Source organism: Chelonia mydas, chromosome 6 (genome assembly GCF_015237465.2).
Source record: "Chelonia mydas isolate rCheMyd1 chromosome 6, rCheMyd1.pri.v2, whole genome shotgun sequence".
NCBI lineage: Eukaryota > Metazoa > Chordata > Testudines > Cheloniidae > Chelonia > Chelonia mydas.
This window is the reverse complement of record NC_051246.2, coordinates 110,894,103-110,915,254: the sequence shown is the minus strand read 5'-3', so window position 1 is coordinate 110,915,254 and position 21,152 is coordinate 110,894,103. Positions and strand designations below refer to the sequence as shown.

Genomic DNA, 21,152 nt, shown 5'->3' with positions numbered 1-21,152 from the left:
TTTTTACATGCATACAGACAGCTACACAGGCAAGTCAAGTAGCTGGGCACTCAATCTGTGTATGTAAGTTTAGGGCCGTAGCTGAAAAATTTGGCCTGTGATGACCACATTACCCGGGAATGGTCATTGTAGATTAGGTTGTGTATATCTGATTGTTAGAATGCTCGTAGCACTGAGCCCAAACCAAAACACAAGAGCCATGAAGGTGGTCACATCTGGGTCAAGAGCTGAATTTTGCTCCCTGCGCTTGAATCTGTAATGGACCAAACCAACTCTCCTCTCCCCACCTTAAATTTGGAAAAGTTTGCATCTGGATCTGATTTGTGTGTTCTGTCCCATTGCCAATGACTGTATGGTCCTTATATACTTTTTATCCAGTCCTCTGCATCTTTAGGTAGCTGGAGGGAAGAAATACATTCTTATTTTCAATCTTTTTTTTTTTTTTTTTTTACATTCAAATGTATAAAGTCAAACTGGGGAGAATCTCTCTGTCCACATGAGAACTGCGGGCTTACGTTGTTTGGCTGAATCTCCTTGATATGGGTAGCACCTGTGTATTTCCAGTATCTTGGAAATTGAATACCATGCTGAGACCGTACTCCCAATTGTTTTGTACTTATTTAAATGTATCCTCAAACCACCACTTTGCTTCCTCAATCCCATATGACATAGAAGGATCTTTGCTGCTGTGCTGCATTAAATCCACTGCTGTGAGGTGTTAATAAGCAGGCACAGAAAGGGAGTTAGTATAGAGCAGGTCTCAGGCTTTTTCATAGTGAATGTAGGTCCCAACAGAGCATTTCTCAGGGACAGCTCACCTCCCAGTTCCAGTCACATGGGCTGCCTCACCACATGCAACTCTGTAATGTCTCTGTGGCAGCTACAGTGATTGCTTAGAAGGAAAACCAAAATGCGTACAATAAATCTTTTTAATGCAACACAGCAGCTGGAAACAAGGAAAAGAAAACAGCACCATATGACCAGCCAGCTGTCTGTGGACCGACAGTAAGTGATTTGTGGGCCATCCGTGGCCTGTGCACCACAGTTTGGAAATTGCTGGTTTAGAGAATGGGCCATGTGAACATACTACACAAAGCCTGTTTTTACGCAGTTGTGCTGCAGTCTTACCTCCTCGTGCTTTGCATTTCTATTGCCTCTCTCTCTCCCTTACCTTGTGTTTAGCCTGCCCCGTATAAACTCTTCCAGACCTTTTTACCTCTGTACCATCTTCCAGTCTGTCCCTTAAACTCTCTCACTAGTGGGGTGTGACATACCTTGCATTGTTACCTATTGTGTATCTCTTCTGTGTGGTACAGTAACAAGCACAAGCCCCTAACTGGGGTTTGTCAGAGGCTGGCTGGCCCTTTAAAGGCAAGCCATGCTCAGCCTTGCCTGTGACCTACCTGCTAGCCCCCTGCTAATGGTGATTTGGCAACTTAGTGCTAAGCATTCCCCAGCTGCAGAGAATCAGAGGGACGATTCAAGCAGAGCTGAGAAGTCAGTCTCGGGGAGAGAGACTACAGAGAAGTCAGGACTCTTCTGCAGGTAGGACAACCCCCCACTTTCCCCAGGAGCCGTGTCAGGCTCCTGTGGGGTGGCCCTGAGAGTAGAGAGTGGACCTGGGTTCCCCTAGCAGACCCTGAGGAAGGGACATGCAAACCCAATTGAAGAAGTAGGTTAGGCTCCTGTGCGGGAGGCCTTGAGTGAAGGCCAGTAAGAACACTGCAGTGGAGCCCAAGAGGGCCGGCAGAATTATTATTGGGATGTTTATCCTGGCCTTTCAGTTGGACCGTCTGTTACCCTAGAAGGGGACTGAACTTAGTGACTCAGCTGGATGGCCAAGCTTTGGAAGACCGGGTGAGAGGCGGATGGCCTGCAGCCTGGAGACAAAGGCCCTTGCAATATCGTACCTGCTACAAGAGGATGCTACGGGTGGCGAGTGTACTGCCTTATAGGGTGCAAAAAATGATCATTCTCATTTTTACTTAATTAGAAGTATAGGTATGTAAAAGAGTGCCTTTGACATAAATTATAAAATACAATCATACACCTCCTAGTTCCAGCTGCCTTCTCAAAGCAGAAAATAACCAGCTTAAAAAAATACTAGTCTAGCTCTCCAATAATAAACCGTAAGAATTTGTTAGCAATGGGCAAATGTTTCAAGGTTTGAAGATCCATTCAGCTGAGCATCAAAAGGTTCAGATGATCCACTGAAACATAGTCAAATCTCTTTGATCGAGTAACTGGTATTGACACTGCATGAGAATAGGAGTACTTGTGGCACCTTAGAGACTAACAGATTTATTTGAGCATAAGCTTTCGTGAGCTACAGCTCACTTAGCTGTAGCTCACGAAAGTTTATACTCAAATAAATTTGTTAGTCTCTAAGGTGTCACAAGCACTCCTTTTCTTTTTGCAAATACAGACTAACACGGCTGCTACTCTGAAACCTGCATGAGAATAAATGCCCTCTGTTGCGATTTCTGGTAATTCCTGGTTCCAGCCAGGTTGGAGAGGTCGGGTACCCAATGAATAGCCTTTGTTACAGCATTGTGGTGTGGTCTTCTGGTCTCTGCCCAAAGCAGTTGTGTACATAAATACAAGTAAGAAGTTAACTGAATGCTAGCAAACCTAGCTAGCAAACCAAATGTTTTGGTGCTAGTTTTAGGTGTAAGACTGGGTTAGGTCTTACTTTATTTGAACCAATTTGCCCTCTTGAACTTGGGCCCAATTCAGCAAAGTTCTGAAGTCAATGGGATTGGACACTTTATGTCTTGATTGAAAGTTCTTTAATTCTTTATGGGTTCTCCAGTTTATTTCAGAAATCCTGTATTGCCATTATCCTTGAATTCCATTCTAAACCTGAGGAATGTTCCAGTGGCTAAGACAATGGGCTGGGACTCAGAAGCCATGTGTAGAGCTCTGATGACTTAAGTCATTCCATTTTGTAGAGGATTTCTATCACACATAATATGGTGACTTGCTCTAGGGCAGTCCACCTGGGGGCTGCCATCAACCTTGAAAGCCCTTGGTTCCTGACTGCAAAGCAGGCTGGCAGGAAAGGAGGCAGGTTGTTTCAGAACTTTTCTGTCTAGCTCTGCTACAGACTTTCACAATGACCTTGGGTAAGTCATTTTGTCCCCAGTCCAGCAAAGCACTTAAACACATGCTTAACGGTAACTTGATTTCAATGGAACTACTCAGAGATTTAAAGTTAAGCACATGTTTAAGTGTTTTGCTGAACTGGGACTTTAATCTCCCCTGCTGTAAAATGGGAATCCTGCTGCTATCTCACAGGAGTGTTTGTAAGTATAGATGTACTGATATTTCTGAGGTGTTCAGATTGTGTGGTGGTGGATAATATATTATAACAATTCCAAGGCGCACAGATAGAGCTACTCTGCTGTATGTCATCCTTAGTCCCTGAGTGTCACTTAACACTGATGTGCACAGACAAAGCATGGCAAACCTGAACATATTTTTAAGCCGTTACTGGCTCTGCTATTCTTTTTTCCCTGTTAAATGGCAGCAGTTTATAGCTGGCCAAAAACTTTTTCCTGAAACTCATCGAGAGATGTTTTGCTTTTAGAAATCTAAAACTTGAGTCAACCTTATTCTGTTTAATGTCTCCATGAGTAACTAAAGTTTAAATCCACTTTATGGTCACCATCATTTATTAAAGGTGATTGTAAACAGGACTCTTTTTCTACACTTTTATCTCAATTTTATTGCTTTTTTGAAGTTTATTAAAATTAGGATTTCTAAAATCCTCTTTATTTTGCAATCTTTGTTGGACTGTAGCCTCAGTTTCTCTGGAAGTTACAATTTTGGCTTTTGTGGTATTTGGACAACATTTTCTTTAAGAAATCCCTTGGGGGAAGGGGGAGAAATCTTGACTTCTATAAAGTTGGGGGATCAATTTCCCAAACTCTTGTTTTTTTCTTCTATGTTGTCCTTTCAGACAGCACAATAGCAATAATATATTTCCAGGGGAGCAGACCTGGTCTGTGCTTCTCTTGAATGTGATCCAAGACTTAATATTCTGCTCCCTTTCTAAGAGCTGGATCCTTAATAAGTTCCTGTCAATTAGACTCTTTTTGGATGGACTATGTCTTCCTCCATGTGCCTCCCATGAACAATGATAATGTGTGAAGGATAGAACAGACGAGAGTTAGGCCCAGATAGGTGCCTGCTCTGAATCTGGGGGTGTTCAAAAAGAGGAACCTGGATATGAATTTTGCGGATAATATTTTTCCCCTCTGTAAAAATTAGCTGAATCAAAATACCCAGATCCAAACTCCCTTAAGTTTTTACGTATTCAAAGTCTGTATCCAGCTCCAGATTTGGGGCCTTATTCTCCTCTGATGCCAGTTTTAAACAGGATTTGCCATACTGAATCAGACTAATGGTCTGTTTAGTTCAGGATCCTCTCTCTGACACTGGCCAGTGCCAGCTGCTTCAGAAAAAGAAATCTTGTATTGTTAGTTGGGGATTAGCCAAGAAAGTTTCCTCCTAATTCCCAGAAGTTAGAGGTTGTTTTGTGTCTTGAAGCTTTATATCCTTTTCTAAGCACATTTTAAAATACTAAAAAAAAAGAGGAGTACTTGTGGCACCTTAGAGACTAACCAATTTATTTGAGCAAATAAATTGGTTAGTCGCTAAGGTGCCACAAGTACTCCTTTTCTTTTTGCGAATACAGACTAACACGGCTGCTACTCTGAAACCTTAAAATACTAAATAACTCTGCACATTCTTATTATCCATATACAAGTTTACTCCATTGAGTTCTTCTTGATTTGCACCATTGTAAGTGAGAAGCAAATCAGGCCCCTGGACTTTGCAGCTTGTTCTCCTCTCTCAAACAAATTCTCTTAGCAAGTTGATTAATTTCCCTGCCACAACTTATAAGGCATCCAAGCAATGTATGGATTGCCACAGTTAGCCTCTATGCATCTAAGGTCCTTCAGAGAGCATCCCAGTAAGATTGAGAAGAATGCTCAGAAAGTTTGATACCAATGGAGCCCCTTAGACAGATATACAGTCTTGTTCTAGACTTTCAATATAACCTTGGGTAAATCTCTCTGCCTCAGTTTCCCCTCCAATAAAACAGGGATGCTAATGTCTACCTCCTGTGGGTGTTTGGAAGGATTAATTTATTAATATTTGTAAAATGCTTTGAAATCTTTTCTGTCTTACCAAACCACATTTAAAATTGTCTATACTGTTCTTATCAGCCTTCCCCTCTGTCAGTTATCTTTTCCCATGCTGCAGGACGTGGCTGGGAAAAGCCCTCTTTGGGAAGCAGAGAGAGTGACAGAGGCACAAGCTCAGTTGGCTGGAACTCTTGGAAGAAAGCCCTTCTGCATAGATCAATGAAGCTCTGCCTGAAGGATTAATATTAAAAAACATTAAAGCATTTTAACACAGGAAAAACTTTGATTTCCCGCCCCTCGCAGCTCCTTGTTCTCGGAGACCATGGCATTGTGGGTGTTCAGTGCCTCTGAAAACCACACTGCTTATTTAGACACCCACGTTTGAGAAGGTACAGGCTCCACACCAAACAGCTATAAGTTAAGCTCTAAATGAGTATCGAAGACTTGCCCCTCTCTGTAGATTCCCAAATACCCCTCCCCCCAAGTTAAGGTTCACCTGCCATATGCCAAGCCACTGGCTCAGCAAGTCTTTTGCTATTTTTGTCCCTTCTTTAGGGAGGCAGCTTGCCTGCTTAACTCAACTCGTAATTCTCAGATCATGGTCTGCATGTCTTCAGGTTTGCCACGTGTAAAACCCTTCTGACTGCATGTATATTGTTTCACTCTTGGAACCAATGACCTGTAGCATGAGGGTATGACCTGGACAGAATGTCCCAAGCCTGGAATAAGGAATTGCAGCTAAAATATATCTTTTGTGGTACCAATACGGAAATGTGGGCATTTTACATTCATAAAAAATAAAACTTGCACCTCAGGGAATGAGATGATATTTATATTTTCTACCCAATAAAAATATGTACCTCAAAAAATAAGTAAGTCTCAATACTATAAATATCCACCATATTTTGTAAGCTTCTGGGTGAATTATAATAAAAATGTATTTAAAAAATAGAACTAAATTAAACCACAATTTCTGATCCAAGGAGGAGGGATGACCCCTTTAATTCCTTATACAACAGGACAGGTTTGAGAGGGACATCTGTTTGATTTTTTCTCCCTGCCCCCATCCCTACAAAAACTGCAAGTCTGTGGACAGAACACTCTGGGAGGGATGAATAATAGCCCACAACTTTTATTTATTTATTTTAATTTCAAATGTGTCTAGGGTGAAATCCTGGCCCTGTTGATTTCAGTGGGGTCAGGATCCCCTCTCCCCAACACTTTTAGATCTGTATTGTATGGGCTTGATCCTAATCCCACTGAAATGAATGACATTTCCATTGACTTCCATAGGCTTTAGATTGGACCCTAACTACAGCACTTGTGTTAGCATGCCTTACTCAGAGGTGTTCTTCCAGTTCAGGACGAAGAATAAAAGAGTCCCCCAAAGGTACAGCAGTACTTGTGTGGGACAGCCTAGTGATCTCTGTTGTGGCTCATGGAGGAGTACTGTTTTATAATAAGAAACAAAACAGCCTTTGTGTAGAGCATAGAGCAGTATGTACTTACAAAAGCCACAAGACAACTTTTCAATCTATTTATAAAAATGCTTGTAAGTCTCATTTCAGGGTGGGTTAAAGATCATCTTTCTTAGCTCAATATTTGTATCTAGAATACTGTAACAAATAAAAAGGGGCGGGGGGTCGAAAATGCCCAACAAGCAAAGACTATGCAAATTCACTGGGTCTTGCAAACTCTTGTTCTCCTGGCTACCAACTGACTCTTGGTTGCCTGCCAATAACTTGCAGTCACTATTTCTGCTTGATTTTGTTCATTCCCTCCGAGCTGCCTTTACTTTTAGACTGCACTGCATTAGACTCTTCCAATCTATATCAAAAGGTCTTGACACAGCCCTACGTACAAGTTGTATAAAAAAGGAATGAATATTTTGCCTTATGAAATATTGGCTAATGGATCCAAGTCATAAAGTACTTATGCTTTTTAATAGAGTGACTTCTGGTATGTTATGATGTGTTATTATTTGAAGCCAAATTCTGATCTCATTTGTACGCACACAGCCCTATGTACTACAATGGGCTTGTATGTGTGTAAATGACAGCAGAATTTCACCTAATACTTTAAAGGTTTATAGCAGAATATTACACTATTAGCCAGGTTTTTATTTTTCTTGCTAATCATCCCACCTATTCTACTTGCAAGATGTTCACGGACATGTTTTCCAGCAGAACTACTTCAGTTTAATCAAGACTGTATAGAAAAATAACTAATAATTATACCTATAGATCTTACATTGTATAATGGTGGAGTACAAAAGCAACTTAATAAAAATGCTGCCATCAAATCAAAGATTAGGTTTGAAGTCACAGAGGTTGCTAGTCTTGCTACTTGATCCACATTTATTTTATTATGGTGAATTCATGTATCTATTTCCTGGGAACTGCTGTTGTCGGGCAATTATTTATATATTACCACGCATGGCCCTTTATAATAGGTAGGGTGTGCCAAAGAATAGAATTCCTCTCTTGACAAGATTATAACCTAGGGGTTATACAATACAGTGCAAAACAATAGGCAAGTACCAAGTTAATGAATACAGAACATACTGTACAGCTGGAATGTTTTGCAGAACAGGTGAATTTTGAGAAGTTTTTTGAAGGAGAGTGCTGGCTGGATGCTAACTGGGAAGGCTTTCCAGGTGTGGGCTAGCATGGACCTGGTGAAAAGGTATAAAGATTCTGCCTATATGAGGGAAATTTCTCAATATTTCCCACTGTTGGTTCAGCTCCACTGAAGTTAGTAAAGTTGAAAGACCTAATATAGGCTAAGGTGTTAAAAACACCAGTGGCAGCTGTCTACAAAGGCTCCCAAATTTAACATTGGCAGTGGAGCTGAACAAATGTAGACAGGACGACAGGGAGCAGACAGGAGTGAAGTCTGGGTGAAACAAAAGGAGTGGGAGGGAGCACAAGAGATGAAGTACAGCCTGTTCCTAATCGGGGTAAAGCTGTACCTAGTCCAAAATACAATACACAGCATATAATTGAAAAAGATGCCTAGACTGACCAATAACCTTTACGTTCCTTAATTTGTGTGCGCCAAGCAGTAGGATGTTCTGGTCATTAAGGAAATTAGCTTTAAAGAAATTTTTTTTTAAATTTTTTAATTACAAGCTGCATTTTGTCTTTGTTGTTAGATGGGGTCAGTCAGGTTACTGAAATAATTATTGTGCTCTTCTTGGCACTGGTTAAAGCTTAACTGGAGTAACTGCATTCAGTTCTGTATGGGGGAAAAAAAGACACATGGACCAATTGAAGAGTTTAGAGGAGTGCAACAAAGACGGTAAGAAGTTTGGCAAATAGGATCTAAGTGGAAAGGTTAAGATAACTTGGCATCTTTAGCCTAAAGGAAAGACAAGTGTGCGTGGGGGACATAACAGGAAACATAAAGGAATGTTTTAAAGAGGACAAGGATCAATTATTCTCATTAGTCACTGAGGATAGGACAAATAATAATTGGCTGAAGCAGGAGGGAAGTTTTTAGGTTAAATATTAGGCAAAACTGTAGAAGAACTCTTAGACGATGGGACAAGCTGCCAAAGGCAGTTGTGCAATCGCTGTTGTTGGAGTTATTCGAGGCTAAACACCCATCTACAGGAACAGTTTATAGAACAATTAAATGAATCCTGCCACAGTGCAGAGGGGTGGTCCCTTAGAGCCCCATTGATTCTACAATTTGGTTATGTATCCAATTTCTCTAAGTTGTTTGGTTTTTTTCCTTTCCCCTAAACCCTGGAGTTTATTTCAGCCTTCGTTAAAATCAATTGGAGGGGAGGGGAAGAGAAATCGGCTTTTTAAAGATACTCTTTTGGCTCTCCAGAAAACTTTGAAAAACATAAAATATCAACTGATTTGCAATCACGTGTTTCCTTTTAAGACTTTCGATCTCTCAGATTTCCTCTCTTCTATTGTGCAATCTCCTTTTTGTCCCTTTGGAAATGTGGGGACTAGGAAAGAAGGGGAGAAAGCACTTAATAGAATTGCAGGATTTTATTCCATGGCCCTCTCTCTCCTCTTTTTAGCAGCAAAATTTGGGATTTCAGCCTTAAATTATCCCTGGAAATCACTGACAATATGCTTGTCCTCATTTCTATGTCTACTACCTGTAAATAAATGATCTGTCGGATAGTGAGCAAATCTGCTTGCTTGTGAGTAGTCCCATTTAGAGAATCAGTCCCCATGACTTAACTGGTACCAACTGGGAGTAACTCCAGAGTTACACTGGTATAAAAATCACATAGAATCAGGCCCGTGGACTTCAGTGAGTTGAGTCAATGGGATTTGGCCCAAAGACTCAGTAGGACAGATCCTGATGTCAGATGTATGGTGCGCATCAATGCATATATCAAAGTATCTGTCACCATGCTTGCAAGCAGAGCAGAACTTATTTTTAACGATACGTTGCGCTGTTCTCTGTACATCTGAGATTACCATCTATCTGACCAAATGACAGTCATGAAGAGGAAGCTATTATCTGATATACTGTTGTGATGATAAAAAGGCCAGTGAACTAATTTATATCGCTAGCAGTTCATTACATATGCAATTATAAACCAGCAAGCTGGGCTTGTTTGTTTTTTCCATTAGCATTATAGGTGTAAAAACAAAGCATTTTAGTGTTCTCTGAGAGATGGAATAGGGTTCAAGCACCCACTCTGCTGATTTTAATATGGAGGCAGACACACACCTGTTGTTAGTGTTAAAAGAAAAGAGTTAGTAAGGATTTAACATACCACCGATAACAGCAGAGTCAAACCAAATCCCTCTATTCCGCCAAGACTGAAATTGCTGAACATGCCCCCCCCCACTCCCCAAGCATGTTGTGTTTATCACCAAGCTAGAGTATTATCTCTGCAAAACGAGGATATATTTGTTATGGAGATTATCACTGTTTGCCAAATCAATACAGAGAGAAGGTGGGTTGGTCCAGTAAAAGATGTTACCTAACTTCTGTTGGTAAGAAGGACAAACTCTCGAGTTTACACAGAGCTCTTCGTCGGGTCTGGGACCTGTGCTCAGAGTGGAACAGATTGTCTAGCACAAGTTAACACATTTCAAGAGACCATTCAAGGTGAAGTGACCCATTAATGCCTGGGGGGAGGAGGCTTTCTCTCTAATGGTTACAATAACACGTCCAAATCAATAAAAATATAAACTAGAGTAGGCGATGCCAGTATAGTGTGATGCCCCTTAGGGTTGTGTTAAATCCCTAAGCCCCTCCACCCTTTTGTCCAGTGTTGTGTTGCAATGAGTAAATTGGGAACAAGATTCTGCACCTGACACCCTCTGGAGGGCTGTGTGGAAGGGCTGCACTGCATCCAGGGAGCCTCCCAGGAGCCAGAGCCACACAGAGGTTTTTGGGGGCCTAGCCCAAAAGCTGAACCTGAGATCCTTCCAAAAAAATGACCACTGGTGGGAGGGTTGGAGAATGAGCCCACACCACGCTCACCCTACAGTGGTAATTCCTGTCCCACAGGGCTAGGTATTGTGACCTGGGCGAGGGGTGGGGGGTGCCCAGATCTATTCATGGCAGCAGTAGCTCTGTCACCCTTGGAAAGGGTGTAGCATGCTCCAAACTCCAGGCTGGTTATCTCCCTTGGATAGTGGAGAGGAAGTGGGAGGAGCCCCACTTATCCTGGCCTTAATGCCCCTGCATGCAGCTAGCAACTGTTGGGGCAGTAACAGAAGCTCCACCTCGAGTCCCTGCTACCACCTCAACAGTCTAACCACAACCTTGTCTCAATAAGATTCTGTTCAGCTCCTGCACGGCTGTTCAGAGAAGGAGGAGTTTCTCATACACCCCTTCCTTGCACCCAAGCAAAATGGAGCCAATTTATGGTCCTGTTTGTGACAAGGGCTGTCCCTTATTTTTCCTTAAAGGGACATGTGCACCTATGGCACCGCATACAGAAGAAGAATCTCTGCTGAGACATTTTTAACATAGATACTTTTAGAAACATAGATTTTGGTTGATGAATAAAATAATAGGTGAGAGATAACACATACACCCTTATAGCCATTATGTACCATATACATCTAATAGAGAAGAGAGGAAATTATTCTTTTCTTTTGTAATGTATATTAATGTGTCTATGTTCACAAATTCATCCAGTGATCTTAGAGCTATAGCCCCTTACTCAGTATCTGTTATCTCGCTTCTTTCTCTTCCTCCTCTGCCTGGATTAAACCACATGTGGATTTAAAGGGAAGGGACATCTCCTCCCTCCATTGGTAAAACTAAGTAGACAGGAGAAACCAAGGAATAAGAAATATCTACGTCAGAAAAATGGTTCATAGGTTAGCACAGAAGAGAACTTAGATCATTGCGTTTAGGAATAAGTGGCAAATCAGCTGTAATAGCTGGCAGAAGACTGTCACAGCCCTTTTGCCATTATCTGTGCCCATTCTGTTCTGCTAGGAGCAAAGGTAACCCGGTGTTTCTACTCCTGCAACATCTGGACCCTTTGCAGTTCAGTGTGAATTCACAAGAGCGAGTGTTCTATGCCAGCATTAGGTGAGTAGATATTATCAATTTCTGTTTGGTGATAGTTTTAAAGGTGGATCCAGCTACAAGAGGGTAGAGCAAGAAAAGCAGGCACCACTTTGGGGGGAGTGCAAGTGAGGCATAAGAAAATCACTCCAGAGATATCTTCAGAGACTAGTCAAGACAAAAGTTACAGCACAAGCACTTGGAAGGGGGCCATTGCAAACAACTTGTCCTCATTCCAGTTGAGCAACTGTAGGCAGGGACATTTTCAACACAGGCCATTTAGGGACAGAAGGAAAGATTGGATGGCATTAAAAGCAACTGCACAAATACACAGGCCTATGAAGATGTGGCCACCAGCCATGCATATTCAGAACAACCTTTCCTGCTTTTTTTTTCTTCCCTACAGTCCCTACCTCAGAAAGGGTCACACCTAATGCCAATCTCTGGTATGTCATGTGTTTGGCAAAATTTAACCTTTGACTAAATCAGTTTTCTTAACTGGGGCTCATACTGAAGAGGTAGCAGGAGTGAGGATGAGGGTGGGGAGCAGAGAGTAGGGGTAGGAAGAAATTTTAAAGTAATCAGTGTACCAGAGGGAAAAGAGGCGCTTTCCTTTGGTGAAATATTCACCCTCTGATCCTTGGTTTTAACGGGCCGAGGAAGAGCCACAGTGACAGTCCTACATATTTTTTGAGGAAGTGCTGAGGTGGTGGTGCCAGTTCATTGAAGCCTTCTCTTTTCCCCTACTCACAGGCTGCCCTCCCTCAGTCTTTCCCCTAGCATCTCAGAGACAGCTCAGCTTGTTTTAAAACTTCTGCTGCTCTCCCCACTTATGTATTTGTTCTACATAAAGAAGAACACAGTAATACCAGGGTATAAAATATATTGGAAGGACAGAACGGGTCATGCTGGTGGGGGAGCGGCACTATAGTGAAAGAAAGCATAAAATCAAATGAAGTAGAAATCTTAAATGAACCAAAACTGTACCATAGAATCCTTATGGATAGTAATTCCATGCTTGAATAATAAGAATATAGCAGTAGGGATACACTACCTACCGACCACTTGACCAGGATGGTGATAGTGACTGTGAAATGCTCAGGGAGATTAGAGAGGCTATAAAAATAAAAAACTCAGTAATAATGGGGATTTCAACTGTCCCCATATTTACGAGTACATGTCACCACAGGACGTGATGCAGAGATAAACTTTCTTGATACCTTAAATGACTGCTTCTTGGAGCAGCTAGCTCTGTAACCCACAAGAGGAGAGGCAATTCTTAATTTAGTCTTGAGTGGAGCACAGGATCTGGTCTAAGAGGGGAATATAGCTGAACTGCTTGGTAATAGTGACTACAATATAATTAAATTTAACATATCTGTGGTGGGGAAAACACCAGCACTGTAGCATTTAATTTCAGAAAGGGGGACTACACAAAAATGAGGAAGTTAATTAAACAGAAATTAAAAGGTACAGCGCCAAAAGTAAAATCCCTGCAAGCTGCATGGAAACTTTTTAAAGACACCATAATAAAGGCTCGATTTAAATATATCCCCCAAATTAAAAAACATAGTAAGAGAACCAAAAAAGTGCCACCGTGGCTAAACAACAAAGTAAAAGAAGCAGTGAGAGGCAAAAAGACATCCTTTTAAAAAGTGGAAGTTAAATCCCAGTGAGGAAAATAGAAAGGAGAAACTCTGGCAAGTGAAGTGTAAAAAAATATAATTAGGAAGACCAAAAAATAATTTGAAGAACAGTTAGCCAAACCCTCAAAAAATAATAGCAATTTTTTTTAAGTACATCAGAAACAGGAAGCCTGCTAAACAACCAGTGGGGCCACTGGACGCTTGAGATGCTAAAGGAGCACCCAAAGATAAGGCCATTGCAGAGAAACTGAATGAATTCTTTGCATTGGTCTTCACAGCTGAGGATGTGAGGGAGATTTCCAAACCTGAGCCATTCTTTTTAGGAGACAAATCTGAGGAACTGTCCAAGATTGAGGTGTCATTAGAGGAGGTTTTGGAACAAATTGATAAACTAAACAGTAATAAGTCACCAGGACCAGATGGCATTCACCCAAGAGTTCTGAAGGAACTCAAATGTGAAATTGCAGAACTACTAACTGTGAATGATATGTAACCTATGATGTGAATGATATGTGAATGATATGATATGTAACCTATACTAACTGTGAACGATATGTAACCTATCGTTTAAATTGGCTTCTGTACCAGATGACTGGAGGATAGCTAATGTGGCGCCATTTTTTAAGAAGGGCTCCAGAGGTGATCCTGGCAATTACAGGCTGGTAAGCCTGACTTCAGTACCGGGCAAACTGGTTGAATCTAAGAACAGAAAGAATGGAATTGTCAGACACATAGATGAACATGGTTTTCATAAAGAGAAATCATGCTTCACCAATCTACTAGAATTCTTTGAGGTATCAACAAGCATGTGGACAAGGGGGATCCAGTGGATATAGTGTACTTAGATTTTCAGAAAGCCTTCGACAGGGTTCCTCACCAAAGGCTCTTAAGCAAAGTAAGCTGTCATGGATAAGAGGGAAGTCCTCTCATGGATCAGTAACTGGTTAAAAGATAGGAGACAAAGGGTAGGAATAAATGGTCAGTTTTCAGAATGGTAAGTAGTGGTATCCCCCAGGGGTCTGTATATTCATATTCATAAAAGCTCTGGAAAAAGGGGAAACAAAATGAGGAGGCAAAATTTGCAGATACAAAACTACTCAAGATAGTTAAGTCCAAAGCACAGTGTGAAGAGTTACAAAGGGATCTCACAAGGCTGGATGACGGGGCAACAAAATGGCAGATGAAATTTAATGTTGATAAGTGCAAAGTAATGCACATTGGAAAAAATAATCCCAGCTAAACATACAAAATGATGGGGTCTAAATTAGCTATCACTGCTCAAGAAAGATCTTGGAGTTGTCATGGATAGTATTCAAAACATGTGCTCAATGTGCAGCAGTTGTCAAAAAAGCTACCAGAATGTTAGGAACTATTAGGAAAGGGACAGATAATATGACAGAAAATATCATATTGCCTCTATATAAATCCATGGTACACCCACAGCTTGAATACTGCATGCAGATGTGGTCACCCCATCTCAAAAAATATATATTGGAATTGGAAAAGGTCCAAAAAATGGCAACAAAAATGATTAGGGGATTGGAACAGTTTCCCTATGAGGAGAGATTAATAAAACTGGGACTTTTCAGCTTGGAAAAGAGACGAGTAAGGTAGTATATGATAGAGGTCTATACAATCATGGCTGGTGTGGAGAAAGTAAATAAGGAAGTGTTATTTACTCCTTTTCATAACACAAGAGCTAGGGATCACCAAATGAAATTAATAGGCAGCAGGTTTAAAACAAAGGGAAGTGTTTCTTCACACAATGCACAATCAACCTGTGGAACTCATTGCCAGAGGATGATGTTAAGGCCAAGACTATAACAGGGTTCAAAAAAGAACTAGATAAATTCATGGAGGATAGGTCCATCAATGGCTATTAGCCAGGATGGGCAGGGATGGTGTCCCTAGCCTCTGTTTGCAAGAAGCTGGGAATGGGAAACGCGGGATGGATCACTTGATGTTTACCTCTTGTGTTCATTCCCTCTGGGGCACTTGGCTTTGACCACTGTTGGCAGACATGATACTGAGCTAGATGGACTTTTGGTCTGAGCCAATAGGCTATTCTAATGTTGACTCCAGTGCCTCGGGGGTTGGGGAAAGGATATAACAGGACTAGGGTGCCAGTCATGACCAAGGCTTGTGCTTCCTAAGGACAACTCTGGACAGCTATTGTCAACAGATATTTTAGTTAAACCTCACAATACAATTTCATTCAATGAAATTTTAGTAGGAGGAGTCTGGTTTGCTCCGCTGGCTGGTACTCAGGTGGGGAGCCATTCATCTCTAGGTCACTGATTTGAATTTGGCCTACATTGTGAGTAACCACAAGCCATTCCCTTCTGATAGCAGTTCAGTGCTATATGCAAAATATGTAGGTATTCTCAGATCCTAGGCAGTATATCTAGATCATGAAAGCTAATAAATGGGCTGTAGAGACAGAATTACTCTCTCATCTCTCCAAGGCTGCTAATAAGGCACATTGGTGAGGGTGTGCGAGGCTGTCTGCATTGCCTCTACCCTAGGAGAGGTACCTGTTGGGTGAAGAAACGGAGAACTTCAGTCTCTTGTGCTGAGGATCCAGCACATTTAAACAGCATTAATTTCACTTATATTTGCAAGTGCGAAACAAAACAGCTATTAGTACAGGGACCTTAAATGTGTTAGTGGTGTTTCCTACTGGTATTGTGTACTTATTAATAAAGCTAAGCTTTTGTCACAGATATTTTTGGAAAAAGTCAGGGACAGGTCATGGGCAATAAACAAAAATTAACAGAAACCGTGACCTATCCCTGACTGTCGCTAAAAATATCCCTGACAAAAGGGATAGGCGGATTTAGCACCCACTGCTGCTTCTGGTCCCACACTTCTGCGGTGTGTGGGAGCTGCAGGGACCCCGTGCCCACGGGGCTGGGCTGCTGCGGAGTCCCCTTGCCCCCAGGGGCAGTTGGGAGCTGCGGGGGTCCCCCAGCAGCCTGCTGTGGCTGGGAAGCTATGGGGTCCCCCCCGCTGCCACTGGGCTGCAGGGTCCTGCCACTGCCCGCCATGGCTGGGCGAGGGCTGGGAGCTGCAGGTATGGGGCTGGCTGGGAGCTCCAGCCCTGAGACAGAAAATGTCACGGAGGTCAATGGAAGTCACAGATTCCATGACCTAATCGAAGCCTTGCTTATTAATACTATATCATAATTTATATCTTCAAAGTGCTGTGCAAATTTGAACAAATTAATCCTCCCATCATTCCAGGAGACAAGTAATTATTCTTATTTCTGACGTGATATAGATATATCTAGGTGGAAACTACTGCATATAAGTACACTACATTCTATCTAGTAAACAATAATTCTTGAGGCTTGGATTCAGCAAAGCACTTATGCACAAGCTTAACTTTAGGCACATGAGATGCCCCTTTGAAGTTAGTAGGACTTCTTGCAGGTGATAGAGAGACACATGCTTAAGTGTTTTCCTGGACTGAAGCCTTGATTAGGAACCACTGGGTCCTATTTCTCAAGAAAGTTTATAACAGGGACTGTATTTCATGGTACTTGTATGACACACCAAAAAACAACAACAACAACAAAAACCCCACCCCACTCCCGCAAAACCCAGTCACCCTAAACTAATAACTGGCATATCAGGCTTTAACCCTTTCATTAGTATTAAATTCACCACTAGTCAGAAGCTGACAGGAGCGATAGCCTGCACAAGTATTCCGTCCTGCCCCTGTGGTATTTAGGTTGTACTACTTGGGTTTCTGAAATAGAAAGAGCTCAATGCTCCTTGGAGCTGTCTCCATTTGGCACTTGGACATGAAGTCCCCTAGAACATAGAGGTCTTTCTGTGAAAGAGGAGACAGCCCTGATTTCTTTTCCTTTACTCACCATCTCAGAAGTACTTCAGCCTCTTCTTTGCTGCACTTATTCACGTACAGTTTTTCTTTTCCTCTTATCTATTTTCCGTGTAACGGTTTCTGGTGGGGGGAGGGGAGGAAGGGAGGAGAGAAATTGTTCTTTGGCAAGCCATATTCTACAGAACACAGCACATCTTGAATACTTGGCAGCTCTTCAAACTTCCTCAAGAGGCTGTTAAAGGGCCTCAAGAAGGGGTAAGGCATTATCAGCTCATTTTTAGCATGCCAGAGTATATTCTTTTACACATCTAGCAACATGATGTGTTGCATCACAGTCCACCTCAAGAGCCCAAAGGAGATCATGAGACAGTGCCTAAGGAATATCTGATGTCATCTATGCTACAAGACTGTGTAGTTGATAAATGAGCAGCTGTGCAATTTAGCCATAAACATGTACAAAAGTAAAGACAGAAGTTAAACATTATGTTATCTGCCAATCATCCATTGTTCAGAGGGAATATCCCGAGTAGATGACTGTGGTGGGGTGTCTTAAAAATATATGCATAACTGCTGGAAGTGGGCCCTTTGACACCATTTGGGATTAAACTGTTGGCAGCAGAGACTTGCGTACTTGGAGTATGATGTGGCTCTGTTTCACAGCTTCCAGCCACAAGGGAAAGAGATATTATATAATGGGAAATTCAGTCCGTTAATAGAATCCAGAGCACTGGAGAAAGTTTTCTTTCAGCTTTATTTATTTATTTATTTTGTAATGCAGGCTTAAGGGCAACATAATGCATCATCTAAATTGGAAGCAACATGACATCAAGACATGATATCAAGATAAGATGGGGGATCAGTTGATGAAAATTGCCTTATGTTAGCAAGATCCCTTGTACTCCCATTGAAATAACTCACTGTACTTGAGTATGAGAGAAGGTAAAACACAACTGGATCCCAGGTTAGGCTTCTTTTACTTATTTAGTAGCCTATACACAGTGTTTCCCTTATTCTAACAAAAATGTTTTTCAAGCAATTTGCTATCTGGAAATAGTCTTGTCACGCTAATCTTCCAATCCTTGTTCTTTTTCAATGTTTGCCAAGAAGCTGAGACATAGAACAGATTATGATTTCAAACTGATGCCTATGGTGCATGAGATGACACTTTTCTTTCTGTCTCGTCATAGCTCTCCTGTGGGATTGTAAATGTGTGTTGTGGGCATTTCCCTTGTATCCTGCATCTCCCTCTCATTTTCTGTGTCAGACTGGATTCACCTTCATAAGTCCCTTGGGGTCTAAGCAAGGTATAAAGATATTTAAGGGAAAGGAGAGAGAACTACATATAGGTGTTCCTGGCTGGGTAATGTCATTTCCCCCTGATATTAAATATAGTATATGAAATAGGCTAATATTAAGATTCAGGAGCTGATGGCTAGGCTGTGGGGACCCATTTATCAAGGTATTTGCTTCTATTGATTTTTTTTTTTGTGAGGTGCTAATCCCAGGGGCCAAATTCTATCTCTAGTTGAGCATAAGCATGGGTCTCAGAAGTGGATCAAGTGATGCAATTCTGAGCTTGACCAACCAACCAAACAAACGACTATTCCTGAGATGTGCAGGCTATGGTGCTGTACCATGACAATGCCAGAAAATGGAACGGGTCTCTGAGAAAGTGGGTGGGGTATTCTGAAGCCAGGAGTGAATTATATATTGCTACCTGGGAAAGGTGTTTATGAGACTATTCATTGCAGAAAATTTAATTTTGGCCATAACTTGCCTAAGTGAGCCATTAATAGGTATTGCCAAAACAGCTTGCTGTGACAGTGAGTGTATTACGTTCATATATACTGCGGTGTTGCTTCGCATCACTTCCTGGCTTACTGAGTAAATGGGAATTTAACTTTTGAAGTAAGCTCCCAATCCACCACAAATATCCTCTGCAGCTCATTAGAGAGGAATAAGTGTCATTTAGTGCTATGTCTGATATGTGTGGCAAGCAACCCCATGACAGTCATCCCACCTCTGAAACTGTTCTTGGTCATCCTTTTTGGTCAGGTTCTGACAAGCCTCCCCAATAAGAGAAGGCCTGAAGCACAAGTGTTGTAAAGGGCACAAGGAGAATGAGATACACACGCTCACAGGAAAGGACAATGAGACGCAACATGCTGTTACAGCCCGGTGCTATCAAAAGGAACTTAATGGATCCAAGCACATTGGTGGTTGTGAATTACTTCTGGCCATGAGGACTGCAGGCAGGAGCACTGAGATAAAATCCATTTCTTTGCAGATAAGGGCATGTTCCGGGGTGGAGACAATCATTGTGGGGAATACTAGACAGTTTGCATGACCAGATGGGCAGCAGGTTTAATGGGCAGCAGGTTTTCAATGGGCAGCAGGTTTAAAACAAATAAAAGGAAGTTCTTCTTCACACAGCACACAGTCAACCTGTGGAACTCCTTGCCTGAGGAGGTTGTGAATGCTAGGACTATAACAGGGTTTAAAAGAGAACTAGATAAATTCATGGAGGTTAAGTCCATTAATGGCTATTAGCCAGGATGGGTAAGGAATGGTGTCCCTAGACTCTGTTTGTCAGAGGGTGGAGGTGGATGGCAGGAGAGAGATCACTTGATCATTACCTGTTAGGTTCACTCCCTCTGGGGCACCTGGCATTAGCCACTGTCGGTAGACAGGATACTGGGCTGGATGGACCTTTGGTCTGACCCATTATGGCCGTTCTTATGTTCAAATGTGCAGACACTGCTCACATCCTGGAACATGCAGCTTTTGCCCTCTTACATATGTATCTCCTTTTGGGGAGGGAACATCTGGCCACCTGACTTTTTTTTTTTTTCTTTAGAAAGTAGATTAGGTACTCATCCTATTCCTGAGTGTTACATGATGAACTCCTCTGGTATTAATGACTGCATGTGAAGAAGCAAATCTCTGACACATGCTGTTTCCAATTTGGATCAAATGGCACGTGCATTTTGGAAAGGGGGCCTTATTGAAAGACAGACATTTGATGCAGTAGTTACTTTCATGGCTAGTGACTAATGTTTGCAGTAAAATCCAGTGCAAATAGCTAAGATACAGTTTAAACCCATCTTTGGTATCCAGTCAGGAAAAACTGTGGAAAGAGAAAGCTGCACAAAAAGAAGGATGGCTTAGTCAATAGGGAAACCAAGGAATTTAATCATGATAGGCCATATTCATCCTATTTGCTTCAAGGGAGTTACTCCAAGGTTGAATTTGGCCCAGTTGATGTATTTGTATCACCTGTTGTTAAAGTAATTTCCCTGGAAAACTCTATGAATGTTAGTGTACATAAAATATCAGTACCTCAGAGAATGAGCTCTAGTGGACAAGATAAACTGATGGTACTAATGAAACAAAATCAAGTCTGTGAAATCAAAAGAGATTTTTGTAGCAGTCAGACAGAAAAAAATCCCATTTTGAGCTCTTGTTCTTTTACACTGATGCACAAAAATAACAAACACCACCAAACCCGCCTCCCTCCCCCCGACACAAACCAAAGCCCATAACAACAAAGCCCCCTTCCTGATGGTCAGCCAAAAATGAAAAAAAGTGAACAAAGATGACCTCTAAAGGAAAACAGCAGCCATGGGAACATATGCAGTGAGTTAAGGACACAGTGGCAGCTACACTGACAGAAGAAAGACGATTCTAAAGTATAAGTCAAAGCCCTAATATAATGGTAATGTAGCTCTTCTTCCCATGAATTACTTTTGGTATTTTAGTTTATTCTTTATTAAAGTTCTGTTAAAACACACTTCCAACCCTTTTACAATCTGGATTGTCTTTTTGCAACCACAGCCCTGCCCAATGGCCACTGTCAGAAACTCTTTCCATACTTTGCCCAAATCGTGCAGATTCATGGCAGTCTACTGCACCTGAAGAGAGACATGCTGGAGCAGGGAGAACCATGCATTCCACCCACCTTGTCAGAACTGGGCCTAGTCCCACAGAAATTGGTAATGG

The 21,152-nt window shown here is 41.7% G+C and overlaps 2 long non-coding RNA genes across 3 annotated transcripts in view; one reads left to right on the top strand and one right to left on the bottom strand.

Moving 5' to 3' along the window:
* LOC119566464 overlaps window positions 1-17,388 on the bottom strand; it is a 34,149-nt gene extending 16,761 nt beyond the window's left edge. The window contains exon 1 of the long non-coding RNA XR_006291501.1: window positions 17,185-17,388. This is a non-coding gene — a long non-coding RNA (uncharacterized LOC119566464). The remainder of the gene's footprint in view (window positions 1-17,184) is intronic.
* LOC122466179 lies at window positions 1,453-20,379 on the top strand. Of its 2 annotated transcripts, none has more exons than XR_006291503.1 (4): window positions 1,453-1,545; window positions 8,308-8,453; window positions 17,932-18,114; window positions 20,011-20,379. It is a non-coding gene; the product is annotated as an uncharacterized LOC122466179 (long non-coding RNA). The 2 variants fall into 2 exon arrangements; XR_006291502.1 differs by lacking the exon at window positions 20,011-20,379 and adding an exon at window positions 19,209-19,405.
* The last annotated feature ends 773 nt before the right edge of the window (window positions 20,380-21,152 follow it).